Source organism: Schistocerca cancellata, chromosome 1, assembly GCF_023864275.1.
Source record: "Schistocerca cancellata isolate TAMUIC-IGC-003103 chromosome 1, iqSchCanc2.1, whole genome shotgun sequence".
Lineage (NCBI taxonomy): Eukaryota > Metazoa > Arthropoda > Insecta > Orthoptera > Acrididae > Schistocerca > Schistocerca cancellata.
The window spans coordinates 596901382-596914012 of NC_064626.1; the positions used below are offsets into that span (position 1 = coordinate 596901382).

At 42.6% G+C, this 12631-nt stretch overlaps 1 protein-coding gene across 1 annotated transcript in view; it reads right to left on the reverse strand.

The window, feature by feature from the left end:
* Nucleotides 1-12631, reverse strand: part of LOC126182131 (high-affinity choline transporter 1) — a 337466-nt gene that overhangs the window by 241922 nt on the left and 82913 nt on the right. The window lies entirely within an intron of this gene.

Genomic DNA, 12631 nt, shown 5'->3' on the forward strand with positions numbered 1-12631 from the left:
TGTGGCGGAGGGCACTTTACGTGCCACTGTCATTATCTCCCTTTCCTGTTCCAGTCGCGTATGGTTCGCGGGAAGAACGACTGTCTGAAAGCCTCTGTGCGCGCTCTAATCTCTCTAATTTTACATTCGTGATCTCCTCGGGAGGTATAAGTAGGGGGAAGCAATATATTCGATACCTCATCCAGAAACGCACCCTCTCGAAACCTGGCGAGCAAGCTACACCGCGATGCAGAGCGCCTCTCTTGCAGAGTCTGCCACTTGAGTTTGTTAAACATCTCCGTAACGCTATCACGGTTACCAAATAACCCTGTGACGAAACGCGCCGCTCTTCTTTGGATCTTCTCTATCTCCTCCGTCAACCCGATCTGGTACGGATCCCACACTGATGAGCAATACTCAAGTATAGGTCGAACGAGTGTTTTGTAAGCCACCTCCTTTGTTGATGGACTACATTTTCTAAGGACTCTCCCAATGAATCTCAACCTGGTACCCGCCTTACCAACAATTAATTTTATATGATCATTCCACTTCAAATCGTTCCGCACGCATACTCCCAGATATTTTACAGAAGTAACTGCTACCAGTGTTTGTTCCGCTATCATATAATCATACAATAAAGGATCCTTCTTTCTATGTATTCGCAATACATTACATTTGTCTATGTTAAGGGTCAGTTGCCACTCCCTGCACCAAGTGCCTATCCGCTGCAGATCTTCCTGCATTTCGCTACAATTTTCTAATGCTGCAACTTCTCTGTATACTACAGCATCATCCGCGAAAAGCCGCATGGAACTTCCGACACTATCTACTAGGTCATTTATATATATTGTGAAAAGCAATGGTCCCATAACACTCCCCTGTGGCACGCCAGAGGTTACTTTAACGTCTGTAGATGTCTCTCCATTGAGAACAACATGCTGTGTTCTGTTTGCTAAAAACTCTTCAATCCAGCCACACAGCTGGTCTGATATTCCGTAGGCTCTTACTTTGTTTATCAGGCGACAGTGCGGAACTGTATCGAACGCCTTCCGGAAGTCAAGGAAAATGGCATCTACCTGGGAGCCTGTATCTAATATTTTCTGGGTCTCATGAACAAATAAAGCGAGTTGGGTTTCACACGATCGCTGTTTCCGGAATCCATGTTGATTCCTACATAGTAGATTCTGAGTTTCCAAAAACGACATGATACTCGAGCAAAAGACATGTTCTAAAATTCTACAACAGATCGACGTCAGAGAGATAGGTCTATAGTTTTGCGCATCTGCTCGACGACCCTTCTTGAAGACTGGGACTACCTGTGCTCTTTTCCAATCATTTGGAACCTTCTGTTCCTCTAGAGACTTGCGGTACACGGCTGTTAGAAGGGGGGCAAGTTCTTTCGCGTACTCTGTGTAGAATCGAATTGGTATCCCGTCAGGTCCAGTGGACTTTCCTCTGTTGAGTGATTCCAGTTGCTTTTCTATTCCTTGGACACTTATTTCAATGTCAGCCATTTTTTCGTTGGTGCGAGGATTTAGAGAAGGAACTGCAGTGCGGTCTTCCTCTGTGAAACAGCTTTGGAAAAAGGTGTTTAGTATTTCAGCTTTACGCTTGTCATCCTCTGTTTCAATGCCATCATCATCCCGGAGTGTCTGGACATGATGTTTCGAGCCACTTACTGATTTAACGTAAGACCAGAACTTCCTAGGATTTTCTGTCAAGTCGGTACCTAGTATTTTACTTTCGAATTCACTGAACGCTTGACGCATAGCCCTCCTTACGCTAACTTTGACATCGTTTAGCTTCTGTTTGTCTGAGAGGTTTTGGCTGCGTTTAAACTTGGAGTGAAGCTCTCTTTGCTTTCGCAGTAGTTTCCTAACTTTGTTGTTGTACCACGGTGGGTTTTTCCCGTCCCTCACAGTTTTGCTCGGCACGTACCTGTCTAAAACGCATTTTACGATTGCCTTGAACTTTTTCCATAAACACTCAACATTGTCAGTGTCGGAACAGAAATTTTCGTTTTGATCTGTTAGGTAGTCTGAAATCTGCCTTCTATTACTCTTGCTAAACAGATAAACCTTCCTCCCTTTTTTTATATTCCTATTAACTTCCATATTCAGGGATGCTGCAACGGCCTTATGATCACTGATTCCCTGTTCTGCACTTACAGAGTCGAAAAGTTCGGGTCTGTTTGTTATCAGTAGGTCCAAGATGTTATCCCCACGAGTCGGTTCTCTGTTTAATTGCTCGAGGTAATTTTCGGATAGTGCACTCAGTATAATGTCACTCGATGCTCTGTCCCTACCACCCGTCCTAAACATCTGAGTGTCCCAGTCTATATCTGGTAAATTGAAATCTCCACCTAAGACCATAACATGCTGAGAAAATTTATGTGAAATGTATTCCAAATTTTCTCTCAGTTGTTCTGCCACTAATGCTGCTGAGTCGGGGGGTCGGTAAAAGGAGCCAATTATTAACCTAGCTCGGTTGTTGAGTGTAACCTCCACCCATAATAATTCACAGGAACTATCCACTTCTACTTCACTACAGGATAAACTACTACTAACAGCGACGAACACTCCACCACCGGTTGCATGCAATCTATCCTTTCTAAACACCGTCTGTGCCTTTGTAAAAATTTCGGCAGAATTTATCTCTGGCTTCAGCCAGCTTTCTGTACCTATAACGATTTCAGCTTCGGTGCTTTCGATCAGCGCTTGAAGTTCCGGTACTTTACCAACGCAGCTTCGACAGTTTACAATTACAATACCGATTGCTGCTTGGTCCCCGCATGTCCTGACTTTGCCCCGCACCCGTTGAGGCTGTTGCCCTTTCTGCACTTGCCCGAGGCCATCTAACCTAAAAAACCGCCCAGCCCACGCCACACAACCCCTGCTACCCGTGTAGCCGCTTGTTGCGTGTAGTGGACTCCTGACCTATCCAGCGGAACCCGAAACCCCACCACCCTATGGCGCAAGTCGAGGAATCTGCAGCCCACATGGTCGCAGAACCGTCTCAGCCTCTGATTCAGACCCTCCACTCGGCTCTGTACCAAAGGTCCGCAGTCAGTCCTGTCGACGATGCTGCAGATGGTGAGCTCTGCTTTCATCCCGCTAGCGAGACTGGCAGTCTTCACCAAATCAGATAGCCGCCGGAAGCCAGAGAGGATTTCCTCCGATCCATAGCGACACACATCATTGGTGCCGACATGAGCGACCACCTGCAGATGGGTGCACTCTGTACCCTTCATGGCATCCGGAAGGACCCTTTCCACATCTGGAATGACTCCCCCCGGTATGCACACGGAGTGCACTTTGGTTTTCTTCCCCTCCCTTGCTGCCATATCCATAAGGGGCCCCATTACGCGCCTGACGTTGGAGCTCCCAACTACCAGTAAGCCCACCCTCTGCGACTGCCCGGATCTTGCAGACTGAGGGGCAACCTCTGGAACAGGACAAGCAGCCATGTCAGGCTGAAGATCAGTATCAGCCTGAGACAGAGCCTGAAACCGGTTCGTCAGACAAACTGGAGAGGCCTTCCGTTCAGCCCTCCGGAATGTCTTTCGCCCCCTGCCACACCTTGAGACGACCTCCCACTCTACCACAGGTGAGGGATCAGCCTCAATGCGGGCAGTATCCCGGGCAACCACAGTCGTAGTCCGATCGGGGGATGTGTGGGACGAGCTGGCCGTCCCCGACAAACCCCCATCCGGACCCCCACAGTGATGCCCATTGGCAACAGCCTCAAGCTGTGTGACCGAAGCCAACACTGCCTGAAGCTGGGAGCGAAGGGATGCCAACTCAGCCTGCATCCGAACACAGCAGTTGCAGTCCCTATCCATGCTAAAAACTTGTGCAAGAACGTCTGAACTAATCTACAGAGAGCGCAAACAAAACGACACAAAATTGAAGCGGTTATTAAAATACAAGATTGCCTAGTAAATGCAGTAATGCTGCCACTTGTGCACTGCTGACACACTGCTCGGCGGCGGAAGGAGACTACGCGATTTAACACTATTCGAATACTAAAACGTGATGCTACAACTCTCAAATACTATAATACGCCCGAAATTTATGAATTAAACAATGCAAGTACCAAAAACACGCAAAGAAATTAAGAATTAAACTATGTAACAAATGAGTGAGCTAGGAGTATACGACTTGCTGCTGCAGCTGCTTATCCAACGGCGGCAAGGAGCACACTGACTGTGACCAACCGACACTGGCCGTTCAAAACAAAAACAGATGACAGACGACTACGCGAATTTACACTATTCAGGTACTAAAACGCGATGCTACAACTCTCAAATACTATAATACGCCCGAAATTTATGAATTAAACAATGCAAGTACCAAAAATACGCAAAGAATTTAAGAAGTAAACTATGTAACAAATGAGTGAGCTAGGAGTATACGACTTGCTGCTGCAGCTGCTTATCCAACGGCGGCAAGGAGCACAAGGAGCACAAGGAGCGTGAGGTTCAGTTTTCCAAAAAGTTATTCAGTTACTTGAAAGAAATCAGGAAATTTGAAAAAAACTTAATTCGTGATTTATGGAGAAAAATGAAATATTTCTCCTTCCCCTTCTCTCTGACCTTGATCCTTGTTCATTGTTACTGCACATACAGATTCTGTAGTAGTATTCTCATCGTAAGTTCTTTTAAAAAACATCATGTCTGTACCATCACCTGTAAAATTATATGTTCATACTCTTCCGGTTTCGGTTATTGCAACAATCCCTACACGAAAAAAACAGTGTACGAGTACATCAATGCATCAAAAATACGTTTTCGTTAAATATGATCCAGTCAAATGTAGAACATAAGACAATAGTCTGTCTTAACACAGTCCACACAAATGTGATGTGCCTTGGCACAATTACTGTAAGAAACAACTTTTTGGAGCGCGAGTTTAGTAAAGTTAAATTAGTGTTTGGGTCTACTTATGGGTTTTGGATCAAATGTTCCAGTGCAATGAAAACATGATTGTGTATAAATTATACTATGGATTCTTGTCGGCATTTTCAAAGCCAAATGAAGGACAAATGTGGTATCAAATATACTAGCGTGAGGTTCAGTTTTCCAAAAAGTTATTCAGTTACTTGAAAGAAATCAGGAAATTTGAAAAAAACTTAATTCGTGATTTATGGAGAAAAATGAAATATTTCACAAACAGCTGCTGCTGCCTATCTAAACGAAGCACCAAACAGTTCATCTCTTCAAGGTTTAGTCATTTTGCAGATAAAAGTTGGATTGTTGTGATATTTAATTGCGAAAAAGGCTGTCTCCAAATCAAGCACTAAGTTTAGGATATTCCGTGAAGAGAAGGCGCTAGGAGAGCAAATAAGGTGTCGAAAAATTTTTCTATTCGTGAACTAGCTGTTTCGTCTATAGAATTTTGCATTCGTGACATATTTCACTGTAAAAACGAGTTTCTTCGCTGCAAGCGCTAAATTTAGGATATTTTGAGAACAAAAGACGCTTGACAGCGATGTTATAAACGTATCTATGGTAATGCCTCAGTACTGTCACAGATCTATAGAACACTACTGCTTCTACTGCAGCCCTTAGCGCTTCACAGCTGAAAGCTGACATCGGCACTGTTCGATATCAAAGACGTTAGCACATTGACTGAACTACAGAATGTCTCAAACATCACCTGAGGTGCGCAAGGATGGCCGACCACCAAAGACGCATGGTAAACATGGAAGAACTTCCAGCAACATTGAAGGCGGAGAAGTGTAAGAGAAGCACCAAGACGGAGAAACATCGTCCAGGTAGTGAGAAAATTATTTCCATGCATTGACACTTTCCCCACCAAGTCTTGACATGTTTGTGATAGCCAAATGTTTCCACATATTTTCGTATGGTGTTCAGCTAACAAAAAAATTCGTAAGCTGGTGCTAGATAACAATATTTAAATAACAGAATACCGACTGATATGTAAGTGTATTGTACTTCATACACTCTGAACAAAACTTGAAATTTAAAACGAAACTGAGAAAAACTATCTACTGTTTTGTGAAATCGTTTGTTTAATAGTAAGAAATAAAATAGATTAGAAAAACATTTGATGTGCCTTTGAATCATGAATAGAAAATGAGGCGCCGACTGAGAATGTAAATTTCCCTTTGTAATTTACAATGTTAGAACTTTACACAGTAGTAGACAACATTTGTCTTGTGGATTATGCGGTTCGTATAGTCTGCTATTGTCTGACGTTGACGTATTTGTATACACGATTTCCGAAGATATAAAACACGTCCAACAATTTTTCAATCTTAAAAATGATTCAGTAGAGAACCCCCAACTATCAGGAGAGAGAATGTGTACGGCGCAAGAAGTAATGTATCCCTCACGAGTTGCTGTCGTCATCACTGTTCTTGCTGATCTCATTTGTCCGATTAGAAACTACATGATTTCAAGCACCATTTACTTTTAGACAAATGACTTCACAAAATGTTTCACTGTTTTCTTTTCCATTTTTTTTAAATTTTCAAGTTGTGTTTGAGATCTTGTCACTTCATAGGTGTCCACCTGGAATTCTACCTTGTAGTCCTGTGAACACCAGGATGTCCGATTTTCTGCGTTTGGAGGCATATTTCGCTGAAGCACTTAACATTCACTGAGTACTTTTATCTAAAACGTGTGCTAGTAATGAGTAGTTACTGCTTTTTTTTCTGCCAACTTTCGCTGTATATTTTTCGGTCGTCTTTTACTTGCGCTATGGTGTCTGTATGCAGTTTTACATTCGTTCGTTTGCTCTGTAGGTGCGAGTGTCACTGTATGTCAAAGAGCCCTGGCAATGAACAAGAAAGGAATAAGCAAACAAATTAATAGAACCAATTACTCATCATGATAGTCACTAAAAATACCAAATCGAGATGCAGAACATAACCGGACTAAATAGTAACTTATTCAGTCTCCCAACCACTGACACTTTCATCCGTAGTGGGAAAAAAAACGAAATACATCAAATACACAGCAAATAACAAATTTAGAACAAAAATGCACAGTGAATGTGAAGTTAAAATTAAAATTAGACTTCCCGTGGTGTGCAGGACAACGAGGTACAGCGCCATAACGACACAGTATCATAATAAGATCTCAGGAACAATTAACAGAACGAAACAGTAACCTAATTTTACGAAATCTGCTCACCAAACTAACAAAAAGACAATAATGAAAAAAACTGTAATACAATTATGGACGTTGAATTAGCCGTTACATTTTATACTTGCAGTATAAGGTCTCCAATTTTTTGCGTTGCTTCTAATTTACAAACGAATGATAGATACAGATTACCCTTGCACTCTTACGATTAAGCTTCGTAATCCATCGCTTATGTTGTATTGAACAAGTAAGTTGTATTTACGTACGACATTTAGTTACTACGAATTTACTAATCACACGCTGGATCGATCGCATCACACACTAGACAAACTGAATTTCGCGTCTGGACGTAAAACGCATCTTACATAAGGTTTCGTGTCAACGCCTACCACGACAAGCATACAGAATCCTGAAATCACGGATCTGCCAGCGTCAAAAGTTATCCTTAGTACGACTGCAATGAAACTCACAGGTTTCTGTTCGGATAATCTAGAATTGTGGTTCACCCAACTTGAAAGCCAATTTTTCTTGGCCCAGATCACCTCAGACGAAACCAAATATACTCGTAGTAATGCGGTAGTTGCATACGGCTACGAAAATACGAGCCGTCCTATTTTTACAGACAAGCACTGAAAAATACACCGCCATCCAGTATGGGCTTGTAACGCGCTTCTCGAGAACGGAAACTAATACGATTTGAAAAAGTGCTCTACAATGCAGAACTCGGTGATCGCACACCATGTCACCTACTTCGTCGTCTTCGCACGCTCTCAGTCAATGCAGTTAACGATATTCTACGCAATGTATAGCCGTCGCGCCTGCCTCCGGATGCACACAAAATACGATTTGTACTGGTGACATCGATGTCTCTCAAACTGTTGACCGTACAGTAGAGAGTACGGGCGTCGTAGCCGTCTCCGGCAGCACAGAGATTTCTCTGAAAGTACTGGAAGCACAAATAACTGAGCTACTTAAGTAATTCGCGTCCCTGCGAATTCTGCGCGCCACACGTGCGTCGTGACGGCGACGCTTTTCCAGCGGAAACAGGCGTTCGCCCACCACGGAGAATATCTGCTGTTAACAGAAAAAAATTGGAGTTGCAGCTTTGCAGTGTCGACCACGCAGTGACAAGCGAACTGCCGCCGGGAATCAGGAGCGGCGGCGACTGATTTCAAGCCGGACCGCAGTCGACTGCTTTTAACGGAGAACTGTACGCAGCTACAATTTCTCATTGATACAGGTGCTGATCTCTCAGTTTACCCTTCTTATCATGGCGAACACCAATGTCAACTGCCGGTATACTGCGAACTAACCTTCACTAAAGACTTCCAGCTACAATCGCTTACGTCTAATTTCAATCTTCAACGTAAATTTGTATGGAAACTCCTCCTAGAGTTTCGCAATCGACGCTTGCTTTACGGTACAACAAAGCTGGCTAGTCACGGACACCTACCCCATGCCAGCCATGCTGTCATCAAAGTGACTGCAGGTGATTCACCAACGACGACCTGCTTCGTTATTTCCCTGAAGTTCCTGTCCATTTCCTACTCCGGTACCGGTAAGACACTCAGCAGTACATCACACTGTCAGCTCGGAAAGACCGCCAGTTTGTGCACAGCCTCGTCATCTGCATCCAGAAAAACTAAAGGCTGAAATGCAGGAGTTCTCTTTCATGTTAGCACAAAGTATCTGTCGTTCTTCAAGCAGTATCTGGGCCCTCCACTCCATATTGTCCCTAAGAAGAGCAACAGGTGGGGCTCTTATGGCAACTATCGTCATCTGAACTCCATAATGATACCTAAACGTTATCCCGTTCCACATACTGAAGACTTTGCTATGCACATTCATGGTAAGACGATTTTTCTTCATGGTAGATCTCGTTCGTGCTTTTTATCATATACCAGTTGCATCGGAAGGTATAAGCGAAACCTGTACATACACTCGATCCAAAGCGCACGAATATTTGCACATACTATTCGATTTGTACAATCCAACCCAGACTTTCCAGCACATCATGGACGAATTAACTAGAGCTTAGAGTTCTGTCGCTTGTACATTGATGCCCTATTTGTAATGTCGTCCAGAGAGGCACAATAGGACACTTACAGCAACTTTTCACTAGAATACGAGAACATGGTTTAGTGATTAACCTGCAAAAATGTGTTTTCGAGGCGACGGATGTTAAATTCGTTGAGTGCCTTATGGACGCACAACGAACCCTGCCGTCTCAAGACAGAGTGGAAGCTACTTTTCAGTTTCCTGACCTGTTACAATACGAGAATAAGACCACTTGTTGGGCTTAAGAGACTTTTGTCTAAGTTTTGTCTGCAACCTTTCAACAAAACGCTAAGATAGTCTCCTAAATCTGGAGACAAGCTGCAGTGGACTGAGAAAAGAAAGCATCCTTGGCCAATGTGAAAGCTGCATACTGCTGGGGTTGCGTTATCAACGCATCCTCTTCCTGGCGCACATCTCGCAGCTATGGTGGACACTTCATCAACTGCAAGTGCAGCTGTGTTACAACGTGTGCAATATGACTGGCAACCTCTACCTTTCTTCAGGAAGAAATTATCACCTCTCAAGAAAAGTGGTCAATGTACGACCGCCAGTTCTATGGGGAATATGCTTTAATCAAGGGATTTAGCACATGCTTGGAGAAAAACGTTTTAGATTTCTCACAGACCATAAACCTCTTGTGTTCTCTCTCCGTCAGAAGCCAGACAAGGCATCATAGCACCAACTGCAGTATTTGGACTTCAATGGATATTTACGACAGACGTTCAGTATGGTGAGTGTGAGCAGAGTGTATCAGCAGGTGCATTATCTTGCACTGACGCCATCGTGAAGGAACATGGCTCCATAGCACCAGCAAACGCCCAGAAAGGAGACAACGAAGTAGAAGCATGACTTGAAACATTGTCAGGCCTACACCTCGAGTTCGAATACCGAGCTCGAACGCAGCGCTACACTGCGGCCTATCAAACTTCACAAGGATGACTATTCGTATGGCACATTTTAAAGAACAGGAAAATTCATCTCGTTACAGCCTCTTTCATCCAGGACTAAGGACTAGTTTACAAGTTGTGAATAAGATATTTGTTTGGCCAAACGTCGAATAAGGCTCCTCTTCAGCTCAGATCCAGTCTTGGCTGTCGCTGCTTGCATCATGTCTACACTACAACTTTATTCCGTTGGTACGACTATATAACACATTTAATTTCACCTTTCCCCAGACCTTCTTCTAAATCGATGGCATTTTATCCAGACTTTACCATCGTTGCCTATAGTTAAATTACGCAGGCTCTGTTTTGAAATTTGTTTTGCAGTACCAGATTAACGAAGGTGTTCATCATCCACACATATAAACTGTTTTATATTTACACATCAATCTGGTTTACCGCTTTTTCCTTATTCTAGGTTTCCTTTATCGGAATTATGTTTCTTGCCCTCTGCCGTCTTTCAGGTCGACTACCTGCCTCTTGGTGGTTGAACATCTTTGTTACAATTGGACAGAGAATATTGGGTCGTCCACTGGTCACCACTTGAACTAAATTTTGAAATAAATGTGAGTACACAATTTTCCTATATAATTTCATGTAAAGTTCAAATACATTTTAACTGAAGCATTGTCTTTACACGTTTTGTTCTGGTTTATATACAGATGTATCCCTAAAGATGTGACTCTAACACCATGAAGCTAAATGGATCATAAATAAATATTTATCGTACAACTCAAGCAGTCTTTTTCATCATGACGACAATTAAAGGCCTCACTCAGATGCTATGCCACAGAGCATTAGACCGACAGACTCCTGTTGTCTTATTAGGTCTCCGGGCAGCTTTCAAATGCGATCTCAATGCAAGAACGACCGGATTAGTCTGTGGACTAACAACTCGACTACCAGGAGAGCACTTTACTGACATTCCAAGAAGTCTCTTCGGCTGGGTAACGAGTTTCTAGTGTGACAATTAATACAGTTTTGATTTTAGTGTAGAGTTCTAGTGAAAGTTTTGAATTTGCCACTTTGTATAAGGAATTTTATAATATTCCTAGAAAAAAAATCTGACGCCACTTGCCAACGCTAGGCGTCGTTTAAGATCGGTGACGCACCCGAGAGGCGGCAGGGCTTAGGCAGTCTGTGGCGTTCCTATGCGATGCGTGTTGCCTATCGTCCAGTAACTGCTTCGTGTGGAAGCCGGTTCTCCGAGCAAAACTGGGGTTCCTGTTTCTCCTTTAAAGTATAAGAGGCGACATTGTGGGAACTTGGCGCCCTATTCCACTGCGGTGGTTTTCGGCAGACATGCTGCCCCATACACATTCTTCATTCCCCGAAGAGTGGCATAGGTTTGTCCTTCGGCAGCCAATAAAAAAATAACAGCACGTTGGTTTTTCTTTGGACGCATTTGGTAACAACAACGCGACAACTCACGTTTCTGCATTTACTGCACGCCCATCGGAAAGACACGAACACCATACTAATCTCTTCCCTAAATGTCGGTGCTTATATACGAGAATCTCACTACGTTGTGTATAAGATGCAGCTATGCCTTCAAGCGCAAATTTTTTGTTCGTCCCTAGTATTTCCTCCACTTAAGAGACACTCATTCTTATGCTTTTCTTTTAGAAAATCACTCTATTAGTTCACTAGGGCAGGTAGTACGCAGCACAGTTCGTTTGTAGACCATGCTGGATCGATGATATCTTTATGTCAAAGGGCCGTCAGAAATTCAAGAACACCAAGCGACAACGAACATTTTGTCCGTAAGAAAACTAGTTTTCCATGACATGTTGTATTACCCGCTGACGTTTGTCGCAAAGATAGTTAGTTAGCAACATGTTCCATAGGTCATCTGAATGATCTTTTATAGAAATGATGTGGAAATAGTCGGTTTACAGTATATGTATGCATGATTATTGTTAACATTATTGAACACGTTATTATTTTTAGTCTTAATCATGCAACTACACCTTCCTTTATTGGCTACTAAGGTTTAAGTAGAATTGAGTCAATGAAATAGAAGGAGTTATCCAGGAGAAATGATTTTGAATTAGATTTAAAAGTTGCTTCGTTCTCTGTCAGACATTGTATGTTATTGGGAAAACGATCAAGGATTTTTGTTGTCCCATATTTAACTTCTTTCTGAGACGCTTACAGCTTTAACAATGGATAATAAAGGTCATTTTACCCTCTGATGTTGTAGATATGTACATAGCTGTTCTTCTCAAATTATTATGGATTATTTATGATGAATTTCACTTCCTAGCTCTTTGGACAGGAACTTACATGACGTCCGTGAGTAAACATTTTTTTTTCTGCAATCAGTACCCGCCTTCTAAGTAATGAGTTACCCCAGAAAATCATTCCACACGACATTATTGAATGGAAATTTGGAAAATACGTCAGGAGGTTCATACTTTTGTTTTCAAGATTAGCTATTACTCAAAGAAAAATAGTATCTGAACTAAATTCTTTGAGAAGATCAGTAATATGTTCCCTCCAGTTCAAATTTTCATGAGTATGTACAGACAAAAATTTGGAG